Source organism: Lycium ferocissimum, chromosome 10 (genome assembly GCF_029784015.1).
Source record: "Lycium ferocissimum isolate CSIRO_LF1 chromosome 10, AGI_CSIRO_Lferr_CH_V1, whole genome shotgun sequence".
Taxonomy (NCBI): Eukaryota; Viridiplantae; Streptophyta; class Magnoliopsida; order Solanales; family Solanaceae; genus Lycium; species Lycium ferocissimum.
In genome coordinates this window covers 54,268,437-54,282,768 of record NC_081351.1, presented here as the reverse complement: position 1 = coordinate 54,282,768, position 14,332 = coordinate 54,268,437, and the positions used below count along the sequence as shown (strand labels likewise).

The 14,332-nt window shown below is 38.4% G+C and overlaps 1 long non-coding RNA gene across 1 annotated transcript; it reads left to right on the top strand.

Annotated features, from left to right (window-relative positions):
• The first annotated feature begins 10,944 nt into the window (after positions 1-10,944).
• Positions 10,945-13,538, top strand: LOC132034315 (uncharacterized). Its single transcript, XR_009409025.1, has 2 exons — positions 10,945-11,439; positions 12,922-13,538. It is a non-coding gene; the product is annotated as an uncharacterized LOC132034315 (long non-coding RNA).
• The last annotated feature ends 794 nt before the right edge of the window (positions 13,539-14,332 follow it).

Genomic DNA, 14,332 nt, shown 5'->3' with positions numbered 1-14,332 from the left:
TCACCAAAGAGTCATCCTTCTCTGGAAGCATTCTACGGACTATTATACGGGTTGTATAATTTATACGGTCCGTACAAACTGGAAATTCCCGAAACTCATTTTCGTCGACTCGTTCAACTTCTAGTCCTTATGGAACCTTTTGGCACTTATATAACACTTCATTAACAATATAATAGGCCCTATAGCAGCCCCTCAACATATTTCTCAATACGCATCAAATCAACTATTGCGAAAACCTTTCCAAGCACGTTTTGCGTTTCACTTCCTTTGACAAACTTAGCTTCACACATTCATATAGCTTTAAAATCTTATGGCATGCTCTTAAAACTACTAGATACTGTCCTTAATCTCATAAGAACCTCGTGTTCATCTTAAGCTCGCATTAGTCTACTCACAAGACAACTATCCGAAATCTCCGAGATGCAACATCCCCCCCTCCCCTTTTAGGAACATTCGTCCTCAAATGGTAGGTTCTTGGGGATTCTATAAAAAAAAATTCAGAGTTTCCCCTGTAATATGGCACTACCATCCTATCACAGCAAACCAAAATATATCGCCTCACAGGGCTACAACAATAACATCAATAACCATTGCCACACACGACCAAGAAAGCATTACATACCTGAGGACATTGGCGTCTCTGCCTGAGTCACTTCTAGAGGTCGAAATAAATGCGGGTACCTGAACTTCATGTCTTATTTCGCTTCCCAGGTCATTTCCTCTCTATTATTATTATTTCTCCATAAAACTTTAACTGAAGCTACATCTTTAGTTCTGAGTCTCCGTACTTGCCTATCAAGAATGGCAATAGGAACTTCTTCATAAGACAATTGTTTGGTGACTTGGACATCATCAACTGGCACAATTCTAGAAGGGTATCCAATACACTTACGAAGCATCGACACATGGAAACCTGGGTGAACTGTCTCCAAACCAGGAGGTAGATCTAATTCGTAAGCTACCTGGCCTACCTTGCGCGCAATTTCATAAGGCCCAATATACCGAGGACTAAGCTTGCCCTTTTTGCCAAATCTCATAACGCCCTTCATTGGCGACACCTTCAAGAATACCCAGTCTTTCACTTGAAACTCTAAATCTCGACGATGATTATCTGCAAAAGATTTCTCGCGGCTCTGAGCTGTTAATAGTCGATTCTGTATGAACTTGACCTTTTCTGTAGCTTGTTGGACCAAGTTTGGTCCTATCAATTTAGCATCTCCCACTTCGAACTACCCGATTGGCGATCTACACGTTCGTCTATATAAAGCCTCATATGGGGCCATTTGAATGCTAGAATGATAACTGTTGTTATAAGCAAATTCAATGACCGGTAAGTGATCATCCCAACTACCTCCAAAATCCAATACACATGCCCGTAACATATCCTCAAGTGTCTGGATGGTACGCTCAGCTTGCCTAGTCTGTGGGTAAAATGCTGTGCTAAGACTCGCCTGAGTCCCCAAACCTTCTCGAAAAGATTTCCAAAAATTGGCTGTAAACTGAGTCCCTCGATCGGAAGTATTAGATCTTTGGAACACCATGAAGTCGTACTATTTTCGTAACATATAGCTTTGCATAATCCTCAGCTACATATGTAGTTCTGACTGGTAAGAAATGAGCTGACTTCGTGAGTCTATCTACAATCACCCATATAGAATCATACTTATGTCGAGAACGGGGTAAGCCTGCAATGAAATTCATATTAATTACTTCCCATTTCCAGGTCGGAGTTTCTATATCTTGTAATAACCCACCGGGCTTTGGATGCTCGATTTTGACTTGTTGACAATTAGGACATTGAGCCACAAACTCCGCTACATTTTTCTTCATTCCATTCCACCAATATATGGATTTAAGATCATGGTACATTTTCGTTGCTCTGGGATGAACAGAATAACGGTAACAATGGGCTTCTTTCAATATCTGATGTCGTAACCCTGCAACATCGGGAACACACAACCTGCCTCGATATCGGAGAACTCCATCTCCCGAAATCTCAAAGGATGACTTCTTCTTCTGGGGAAGTGTATTTCTATAACTAACTAGTATGGGATCTTCGTATTGGCGCTCTTTCACTTCAACTACTGGCGACGAGACAGCTGAATTCTGAATGGTAGCTCCCACACTGCCTGAGTCCATGACCCGAACTCCTAGGCTAGCTAACCGCTGGAGCTCATGAGCTAACTCTCTTTTCTCCGGCTGAATATCATATAGGTTTCCCATAGATCTACGGCTAAGAGCATCGGCCACAATATTCGCCTTCCCGGGGTGATACAAGATGTTAACATCATAATCTTTCAACAACTCCAACCATCACCTTCGCCGTAAATTCGACTCTTTCTGTGTGAAGATATACTGAAGGCTCTTGTGATCCGTATAAATATCAACATGGACCCCATACAAATAATGTCTCCACATCTTCAATGCATGGATCACCGTAGCTAACTCAAGATTATGGGTTGGGTAATTTTTCTCATGTTTGCGCAACTACCTTGAGGCATAAGCAATCACCTTACCATGCTGCATCAACACACACCCTAATCCAACGCTCGATCCCTCTGGAAGTATCAGGACTGGGGCAGAAGTTAACATATTCTTTAACTCTTGAAAGCTACGTTCACAAGCATCTGTCCATTTAAATTTAGCTAAATTCTGGGTTAACTTCGTGAGTGGTGCAGAGATGGAAGAAAAACCTTCTACAAATCTTCTGTAATAACCTGCTAAGCCCAGAAAACTACGAACCTCCATAGGTGTTGTAGACCTTGGCCAAGTCTTTACGGCCTCAATCTTCTGGGTAACTACTCGAATGCCATCGGCCGAAATAATATGCCCTAGAAAGGTCACTGAGTTTAACCAAAACTCACATTTCAATTTTTTTTTAAATAACTCTCGAGTTTGGAGAATTTTAAGGACGGTACATAAATGATCCGCATGTTCTGCCTTGGACCGAGAATATACCAGGATATCGTCAATAAACACGCTCACAAATAACTCTAGGAAAGGTCAAAACACATTGTTCATTAAATTCATGAATACTGCCGACGTGTTAGTTAGCCTAAATGACATTACCCGGAATTCGAAATAGCCATATCTTGTTCTGAAGGTCGTCTTAGGAATATCTTTCTCCCTAACTCTCACCTGATGATACCCAGATCTCAAATCTATTTTTGAGAACCACTTGGTACCATGCAATTGATCAAATAAATCATCAATCCTTAGGAGCGGATATTTATTCTTGATCGTCACCTTATTCAATTGTCTGTAGTCAATACACATCCATAAGGAGCCGTCTTTCTTTCTTACAAATAGCACGGGTGCTCCCCATGGGGAAGAACTAGGCCTGATGAAGCCCTTCTCAAGCAAGTCCTTCAATTGCTCTTTCAACTCTCTCAACTCTACGGGAGCCATTCTATAGGGAGGAATAGATATGGGTTTTGTATCCGGTAGCACGTTAATAGAAAAATCAATCTCTACGCTTTGAGGGAAGGCCTGGAAGCTCATCCAGGAATACATCCGAAAACTCATTCACTCTTTGGGATAGACTGAAGAGTTGGCGATTCAGCTTCTACATCTTGAACCCGGATTAAGTGGTAAATACAACCTTTAGCAATCATTTTCCTTGCCTTGAGATAGGAAATAAAGCTCGCCTGCTTGGCGTCTTTGTATTTCCTTCCATTCCAAAAGCCGGTTCTCCGGCCGGAAGTGAACCATCTTCATTCTACAGTCAACAGTGGCATAGCAAGAAGCCAACCAATCCATGCCCATAATAACGTCAAAGTCCACCATTTTCAACTCATATAAATTAGCCATAGTACGATGATTACAAATCACAACTATACAATTTCTATATACTAAGCTAGATATTACCGGTTCACCAACGGGTGTAGATACTTCAAAAGGTTTAACTGACTCCGATTTCAACCCAAATCGACCAGCAATATAAGGAGTAACATATGACAATGTGGAGCTCGGGTCTATCAAAGCATATACATCATGAGAAAATACCGTTAATACTTGTGACGACATCAGGGGAAGACTCAAGATCCTGTCGCCCAGCCAATGTATAAATACGGTGCTGAGGACCACTAGAACTGGGAGCTCCTCCTCTACCTCTACCACGGCTGACTGGTGTCTGTAAACCTTGCCCTGGACGGCGTATAGACGATGAAGACCTAGCTGCTGACCCTAAGGGCTAGACCCTACCCCTACCACCAATCGAGGGGCAGTCTCGCATGATATGGCCTGGCCGACCACATGCATAGCAAACATCTGAGCCTAATCGACATTGGCCTCAATGTAACTTCCCACACTGAGAATATCTTGGCACGGGTGGCCTTGCCTGACCCGAGTCGCCTCTGAAATGAGAACCTGAAGCCCTAAAACTCTGACTCGGTCCTAAGTGAGTAGATCTATCAAATCTCTGGCCTATAAACTGTGCAGGTGCACTAGGCATAGAATGGCCTGAATACCTAGAAAACTGCTGTCTTTGCCCTCCTCTAAACTCACTAGTCAGACCTGAAGATCTAGCCCCCTTGCCATACCTTCTATCATGCTCATGCTCACTTATTTGCTGTTGTTGGCTTTCCTCCAAATTTTGGGCATGGGCTTGAATGCGTGAAATATCCATGTTGTCCTGAAGGGACGCAGTCGAGCACTTATCCATCAAGTGTGGCCCTAAACCATTCACAAATCGGTGTAGTCGATCACCCATATCCGCTACCATTGTCGGAGCATACTTAGCCAAAGAATTAAAACGGGGGCTATACTCTAAAGCACTCATACTCCCTTGCCTTAGATTTAAGAACTTATCGGCTCTAACCCGCCAAACCTCTGGAGGCAAGTAATGTCGGAGGAAGGAATCCATAAATTCTTGCCATACTGGGAAGGTGCAGTAACTCCCCTTGAAGCCATCCAAACCTTATACCAATGAACAGTGACATCCCGCAATCTATAGGATGCTAACTCTACCGATTCAATGTCTGAAGCATGCATTAATCGAAGTATCCTCAACATCCCATCAATAAAGTTTTGAGGTTCCTCATCCGACTTTGACCCGAAGGGTTCAAGCAAACAAAGTCACGGGCTCTTGCACTAACAGCCCTATCCCCGCACCCGTACCTTGCCACTGGGCCGGAGCAGCAACTAATTGCGTGAGAAAATGAATGACCTCTTTCACATCTTGGCCCGAGGCATCTGGAGGAGGAGCTGGGGCTGAGGCTCCCTCATGCTCCTCTGAAGCAGGTAATGAATGGGAGGACCTAGTTGGAACCTCATTCTGGGATTCATCCTCCTCTATAACTGTTGGCGGTATTCCTTCAGCCCGTTTTTCCATCACTGTCTTGCCCTTTTGTGCTGCCGTAGCTTTTCTCTTTACAAATATTTTTGAAATACATAATGCACGGTTAAGGAAAGAGAAATCCTTATATCATGGCTCTATCACACGATCTGTGAAGAAAGAAGGTCATTCATTCCTAAAATGCCCGCAGCCTCTTGTTTATAAGTGTGGCGCGCAACACACCCATAAATAATACTCTACTGGACACGGCTCGTAGACACACCCTAGGACGGAACGGCTCTGATATCACTTTTGTCACGAACTAACCGGAGGGTCATAACGGGCACCCAGAACTAACCCACCCGGGCACCTCTCATTGTACATTCACATTCACATTTAGGTGAGCCATATGGCATAATCATGATTTCTATAAGTCAATAATACGAATCTCATTGAGCAATGACACTTCTATATCAACATCAACAACTATGCCCATATACATATACACAAGCCGACGAGGCTAACAAAATAATATACAAAATATGAGCCGACAAGGCTAAAAGACATCTAGCTATACACCGCGCGTCACGAGCCTCAGAAAGTATGTAACATCATATAGACGGGACGGGACCGCCATGCCCATATGTATATACACAAAAGAATAGTACCAACAGATGTAGCTCCGAATCAAATGGACCTCCTTTATGCAGTCTCTGAACAAGTAATCTACGGATCAAGTCTATCTCCCTGTCCACCTGCGGGCATGACGCAGCGTCCACAAACAAAAGGACGTCAGTACGAATAATGTACTGAGTATGTAAAGCATAATCAACATCATCGTAGAAGCATAAGGAAAAACATAAGATAAAAGAGTCATGGGATGATAGAGCCATTTATACCTCTAGTGACAATCATAATGTTTTCTTACCCTTTCTCTATTAGGAACCTTCAATTTCTAATGTTTACTTATATAGTAGTACCATACCCGACCATAGAGGTTCGGTGTCTCACATACCCGGCCCTAACAAGGATCGGTGTTATACATACCTGGCCCTACTAAGGCTCAGTGTTATCCATACCCAACTGCAGTGGTGCGCGCGCGATAGATATCGTACCCGGCCATATAAGCTCGGTGTTACATAATAGCCATACATAATTATACATGTATACATAAGAGTCCATAAGTATCATCAACATCATCATCATCATTGTTTTCACTATATCTTTCCTTAGAGGATCAACTATCATATAATGAAGGTAACGGCATCATGAAAATACCAAGAATCATGAGCTTTAGTAATTCAAGGGATGAAGTCATTTGGAGGACATCATGGAACTCATGAGAAGGTATATAGCAATGGGAACATGCCTTAATGAAAGAAGGGTTAGCCTTACATACCTCTTTGTCTTCTTAACTACTTAACGTTCACCGTCGAAGCTTGGAAAATCTACATTTAGAAGGCTTCATACCATGGTTAAGCCTTAAAGATACTCTTAAATTCAAACTAGAATAATTCATGAGCTAACGAAAATTGGGTAGCATTTTCCCTATTTCATCGACTTTCACCATATTACAAAACAACTCCCAAACAACCATAATAACATCCACAATATCATAATCAAGTAATCACATTCCACTAAGTCTTCAAAATTCATTCTCATATTCAACGTATACTAACAACTTCACACCAACCCTTTGCACATTTTCATACAACGCTTCCTCATCATCATTATTACCTTCTATAACAAGATTATATCCATATCATACTAAGAGTCATGACTCAAATTAGCTTACTACTCAAAATCATCATGAAAACTACATTTTGAACTCATCCTCTACTTACTCCTTTCACCCAAGTTATGCAACAACTAAGCATTCTTAATAACATGAAATAAGCATGAAAACTAACCTTTTATCTCATAAGAATTATCTTTGAAGTAAGTTATCAACTTGTGTGAAAACCCTTGCTTCAATACCCAAGTTATTCTTGAAGTCTACTAAACCTAGTGAGCTTTCCAACACATGAACACCTTAATTCTTGCTATTTGATCTTTGTTTTCTCTTGGGTTTGAATGGAATATGCTTGGTGAATGGTTTTGGGAGCTCTCGAGACTTGGAGAGAAGGTGGGAAATGAAATAATGAGCAAGGGTGGCCATATTTAACCAAAATAATTATGGCCCGACCCGGATATACGGCCAATTATACGGGCCGTATAATTTGTGCGGTCCGTATAATTGGACCGTATAATCTCACCAGGGAGTCACCCTTCTCTGGAAGCATTCTACGGACCATTATACAGGCCGTATAATTTATACGGTCCGTATAATTTATACGGTCCGTACAAATGGCCGTACAAACTGAAAATTCCCGAAACTCATTTTCGTCAACTCGTTCAACTTCTAATCCTTATGGAACCTTTTTGGCACTTATATAATACTTCATTAACAATATAATAGGCCCTATAGCAGCCCCTCAACACATTTCTCAATACGCATCAAATCAACTATTGCGAAAACCTTTCCAAACATGTCTTGCGTTTCACTTCCTTTGACAAACTTAGCTTCACATATTCATATAACTTCAAAATCTTATGGAATGCTCTTAAAACTATTGGATACTCTCCTTAATCTCATAAGAACCTCGTGTTCATCTTAAGCTAGCATTAGTCTACTCACAAAACAACTATCCGAAATCTCCGAGATGTAACATGCAACTTCTATGTTACTTGTTGCAACAAATACTTCAATTGTCGCAACAACTTACTAAGTTGTTGCAACAACTTATCATTTTTTTATAGTTTGGTATGTCTTTGTCATGACCATTCTTTTAAAACAATATCTCTAAGTACCTCGAACACTAATAATGGGGGACTCAATAACAAAAGGGGTTAATTGCCATGTTGAATGGGTTGAGAGCAACCATCATTTTATTTGGCGTCGGAAGGCTGGTGAACATGGTAGAGACGATAGTGATGACTGTCCAAAGAGAGTGAATGACATGTTAAGTCGGGCAAACCGAGAAGAAGGAGGACAAAAAGAAGGCGTGGAGTCGGGAAATCATTTCCAACGAGAAACAAATAAATGCCCTATATGCAAAACGTTGGCACAAAAGAACTACATGCCCAGACCGAAATACTCCATCGTTGTTAATCTTGCACTGTATTGTAATAATAAGTATTGTTGTTGTTGTTTGTAAACTTGGGTTGTATGACATTTTAATGTTGTTGTTCTTTCTTGTAATGGTAAATTATGTTGTTGGTGTTTGTGAAATTGATTTATATGATATGTTGATCTTGTTCATATCATAAATGTACGTATTAACAAATTGCTAAATAGTTTCCAACAAGTAACAAATCTGTTGCGACAACTTTGTAACTTGTTCGGGGGTTTTTCAACAAGTGACAGGACTTGTTGTAGCAACTAGTTACTTGTTGGTGGTTTTTTCAATGAGTGACTTGTTGCAAAAAGTATGTACGTGTTATGATATTTTCAACAAGTGTCACGGCTTGTTGCAATAACTAATAACTCATGCCATGTTGAAAATCCATGGAATAGTCTCTAACAAGTAACACATTTGTTGCAACAACTAAGTTACTGTTGTTGACGTTTGCAAACTTGGGTTTTATGACATTTTGATGTTGTTATTTCTTGTAATGGTAAATTATGTTGTTGGTGTTTGTTAACTTAGTTTATATGATATGTTGATCTTGTTCATAACACAAATGTACGTATTAAGAAATTGTTAAATAGTTCATATCACAAATCTTGGTTCTTATAAGAGAAAGAAACATTAAATACCAAAAATTGAAAAGAAAAAAAAAATCCCCAATTCAATTACAAAATCCCTAGCAAAATCGAGAAACCCTAGAAATGATCAACTCACTAGTAAATCATGTATCAACCATCTTTAATAGACCAAACGTATCCTTAAATCCACTAAATTGGGAGCTACAACAATGGCGACGAATAAGAGTGAAGGTGAAGGACAATAACTTAGACCAAGCATTGTTTTTTTATGTAAAGGAAAATGCAGTCTAGTGGAATGGAAACGCTTATAAAGTGTGAACAGTTACACCATATTAAGAACTCGGAGAAGCGAGTATTAGATCGTAAGATTCTTGAACATAAAATCAGTTCTCAAGAATTGGCTCGTAAGTTCAAATCTAACCTCATCAAGAAAGTCAGGTATAAGTAACATTTTAAAAAGTAATTTTTAAAAATTATTTGTGAACTTGCTATTTGGTGGGTGTGTTTGGTATAACGAAAAATGTTAACTCCAAGTAAATATTTTTCTTAAAATAAAGGATTATTCATATCGTTAGGCTTTGAAAATCATTTGAAAGTTTGCATATATTCAAAACAAAGTGGTTGACAAGTTTCAATTTGGGGCACCTATAACCCACTTGATTTTAAGAATATAAAAGGAGGTTTTAAACTAAAGAAATGTGGAATGTACCAAAATATTCTTTAATCTTGTAGTTTTACACATATCATGTGGCAAGTTGGTATTAAAGAGTTGTCAAAAAAGAAACAAGCATTTTTTTTTAAACAAACTAAAAAGAAAGTAAGACAAACGGAGGGTGTAATTCTCTTAATTATTCATGACATTCCTATTTAGTTTATGTGGGATTGACATCATATTTGAGATTTGTAATTTAAGAAAACTTAAAAATGAAGGAGTTGATTGTTGTTGGATAGCTTTCCAACGGTATATTATGTGATTGGAATAAAACTTGTGCTAGTGGGAGAAATAGATATATCTAATTTTAATGAACGCTATTGATTTAGGATAAAAGTTAGGTGTGTTTATGATGTTGCTAAAGTAAGCAGATGGTATTGGGAAGACTAGCAATTAGTGGATTCCAAAAGTGAAAAAAATTCCGTAGGGAGATCATCTAAGTTTAAAATAAGACAAGGGAGCATGCTAGCCCGTGAAAGGAGCTAATATTACTAGAATTCACACAACATCGTGCTAAGGATGCACGGGGGGAAAATAGAAAAATATAAATTGAGAACTTAACTCGAAATTTCATATTATTGTTGACATTCCAATTTTTTGCGTTCCAAAAATTCAAATGGCCATTTTCCTCCTCTCTTATCCTCGCAAATCAAGGTAAAAGATTATTCAAAAAATCCAAAATAATTATAACATTAATTTTGGTGATATTTTGCCATTTCATTTGGCCAAATACACTAATATATATATGTTATGTATATTTTACATATAACTTCAAGTAATCATGCGTTATTTTAAGCATATTTATTAATTTGCAAAATCAAATTATGTCAAAACAAGTGTTTTAATTAGGTACGCATTTTTAAATTGTCAAATGAAGTCATTTATGGCTTAATTACTATAATTGATCCATTATGGTAAATAAATGTTTTACTTTGTCAGAGTTAAGAAGCTTGATTAATTAATTGATTAAATGACTCATCTTAATTTCATTTCAAATCGGTTAAATTGGTCATTTTGTTAACAAAAGATTGTATGTTGAATCCAACTTTTTGGCTATCCTTTAAATTTTAAACCAGCCTCCATTTCTAGTCCAAAGTCTCATTAACCCACCCCAAAGGAAAGTTTATGGTCCATACGGGCATTAAAAAACCTATATACTTTCATTTCCTTCAAAAAATAGAAATATCCATGTACGAACCCTAAGGATCCTCTTCCAAACACCTCATGTTAACTACAGCTGGGTAACACTATTTCTGGCTAAAATTCCAGCACACTTTTGCGAGATTCAGTCTGGTTCGTCCATTTCGGGCAAACAATTCCTCTTGTCTTCTTCTTCAGAAAAACAAACGGCAACATGCTTTTCTCCAAATGTTTTGATTTTCTCTTTTCTTTTCAGATTTCAAACCTTTGTAAACGAATTACAAGTTCTTGAAGTGTCCCACATCGAATTTGAACATCTCAAACCCTAGAACTGGCCTTCTATAAATAAAGAACCATTTCTTCATTCTTGGACAGATGGTTTTGGACACGATAAGTTGGCTTTTTACACCCACAAGAGTAGAAACACTTAGAAACGCCTTGAGTTCTAAGGAAGTTTCTTGCTCATAGTTAAATTTTTGAAGTTGTTTCCATTCGTCAGAAGCTAGGTTTGGGTGAAAGGATGTTCGTCTACTCTCGTCGCCCCCGTCGCTGCTCTCAAAAAAGGTAATCCTTAGTTCTTTCATTTAATTTCTATCTTCATTCATGTTTTTAGTTTAGTAGGTGTATGATTAGCATGTTCAGTTCTTATTTACTGTTTTTGCACTGGTTTGGTATAGCTATTAAGTGTGACTTAGCTCTAGGTTTCTGGTAAGTTTTTAGATAATGTTGATGTGAAGACTTAGTATGTGAATCAGTTGCTTAAGCTTTCCTGTATTTGCTCTTGTATGTTCAGTATATAGTTTAATTTGTTTAAGTAGCTTGATAATATTGTTAGTAGTGTTATAATCTTGTTTGTATAATCTGTAACTAGGTTGTTCTTGATTAGTAATGTAGGAATTAAGGTAAAATAAGATAGTGAGTAAGCCTTGATTAGTTGGCTGTTAAATTTATTTAAATATGATCTTGTTTGATTAGCTAAGCTTGAGCTTACACTGGACCTAAAACGATCCTTGGAAATTTGATAAATACTTAAGATCACATAAATGTGTTTAAAAACAATTAAATGGGTGAGGTTTTGACCCTTAATTGCTTTTCACACTTTCCTGATAGAAGAAAGGGATAGCTAGCAAGTCTTGTAGCTTTAAAGGGATTTAAAAGGAAGAAGGTAAGACTAAGCACTTAACTGGTAAAACTTATTAGCCTGGTTTGTGGTTAGGAAATCTGTTAAGGCTAGATCACTTAGAAGAATGGAAAGGATTTGAAGTGGTTTGAATAGGATAATAATAGAGAACCCCTACTTAGTTTGAAACTGCTGTGGGGGATTAAGTATGACTCTGTCGATCCCTACTCATATAAATGTGCTAGTCTGAATACATTTTAGCCTTGAGTGATAACTGCACAACTGTTGTATTGCCTGTCTGATGTTGTGACTTTTACTTTTATTTGGTGGATTAATGACTGTTATTGGTGTGTCCCTCCTTGTGCCTGTTCTTTCTCATGAGATAGGTATAAAGTTGATCTAGAAGAATTGGTTCCTAGTTTTTGTCCTAATTCCAGTATTGCTGATGGATATTAATTAAGCTAAAAATGGGTCTTCAAAACTGTTATTCTATGTGAAAGAAGTATGCATATGAATCCTATATCCATCTTCCCTTTAAGATAGATAAGCAGCCCTCTTTGGCATAAGGTTGAGTCTGAGTCTGATGATATATGCAGGAACTGTTCAAGTGTTCCTTTCCTGCATTTCTTTCTTAAAAAATGATCCCTGTATGAATGTTAGTGTGTATTTTACTTGAAAGTATGGTGAATTGCCGAGTTTCTGGTGCTACAATGTGTTTGTAGATGTTTTTTGTCCTCTCTTCTTGAATATGTGATAAGTTGGAATATGCACTGTATATATATGCCTCTATGTCTTGTATATACTTATATGCATATGAGATGTACATCCAATGTATACACTTGTATATCACAACCCTATTTGATTGAATAGGCTTACCTCTTTTGTACCCCTTTGAATATATGCTAAAATGGCCTTATTGGTTGCAGAGTGGATCTGTGTGTAGACTCAGTTATGGTGATCACACAACAACATGAAATTCTTCACTTTACATTATTTCTTGGTTGGAACTATATTCATTCTTCACCCTTCTTCTTCTTTACATGACTTGGGGAAATTTCCCAATCTCAAATGTTCCCTGAGTTGCTGCTGAACTTTGGGAAAATCTGCTGTACTTGTGAGGCCTTTCAAAAGGAGATGAGTTTGAATAGCCAACCTACTGTGGCTACTCTTAAATGGAAAGAAGGTGGACTGATTGCTTTATTATTCTGAAGCAAGCAGATGCTATATTGGTGTCCCTTTGCATTTTCTAAAGCAAGCAGACTGCTCCACTAGAGCTACTATCTAGGAGAGCAATTGGTACTTTGTGTCGGACTATGGCTGCTGAGTAACTATTCCATTTGACATGTACTGTTGCTTTCAAGTTGCTGTGTTTGGAAGCACAATATGTTATGAGCTTGCTACCTTGAGTTGCTGTTGTGAACTACTGATCTTTTGAACAATTGTTGTGTTCTTGAGCCTTGGGGCCTGATATACACTTTGAGATGCCCTGATGAAATTACTACTACACTGCTGTTGTTTTGCTGTTACCTACAACTTAGCTTCTGCATTTAGTATGAGTTTATGTTCTCAACACAACTACTGGTATTTTGAAGCTTGAAATTGTGTTTTTGGTTGCAATATTAAGTTGGTTGCTATTGCATTTTTAGTCGAATTTTGGGGCAACTTTGAGGCCAAATGTTGCTCCTCTAAATGTGAAGAGTTGCTAAGTTTTCTGAAGTATGAAATGTTGTTTCTTGGTTGAACAAACTGCTGCTTCAAAGCTGTTTCGAACAGCTGCTGTTACTCTTGTCATTTTGCTGAAAATGAATAGATTGCTATGCTTGGTGAAAATCTCACTGATTTGAACACGATGCTACACTAGGGCCAATGAGAACATTTAATTTGAGGCTAGGCCTTGTCGGAAATGTTATCCCTCTATTTAGGCGATGATGACCTCATAATAATATCACGAGGTAGGAACCAATATGCGTTTGGCGAGACAACTAGAATCGCCACTAGTTTGGAGCCAAGACATGTTTCGAGTGTCTTTGCCACATTCGGAAACATGAGTCTAAGCCTCCGTAATCAAAACTCTCAAAGTTTGATGCGAGTCCAAGGGATATTATTTTTATGTTCATAAACGTCATCCTATGGGGTGACGTACCATTTTGACTGACTACTTTTCTTTTCATTGTGTGTGGTACAAATAAAACAAGTATGGAGAGCAAAAAAGACGAAGTAAAAGGATCGGATGATTAATCGGATAAGAACTAGAAGAACGTGGATTGCTAAGGATTTGGGCCCAAGGCCAAAAAAGCTAAATCTTTTTCCCCTTTCCTTTATTTTTTTATAAACATG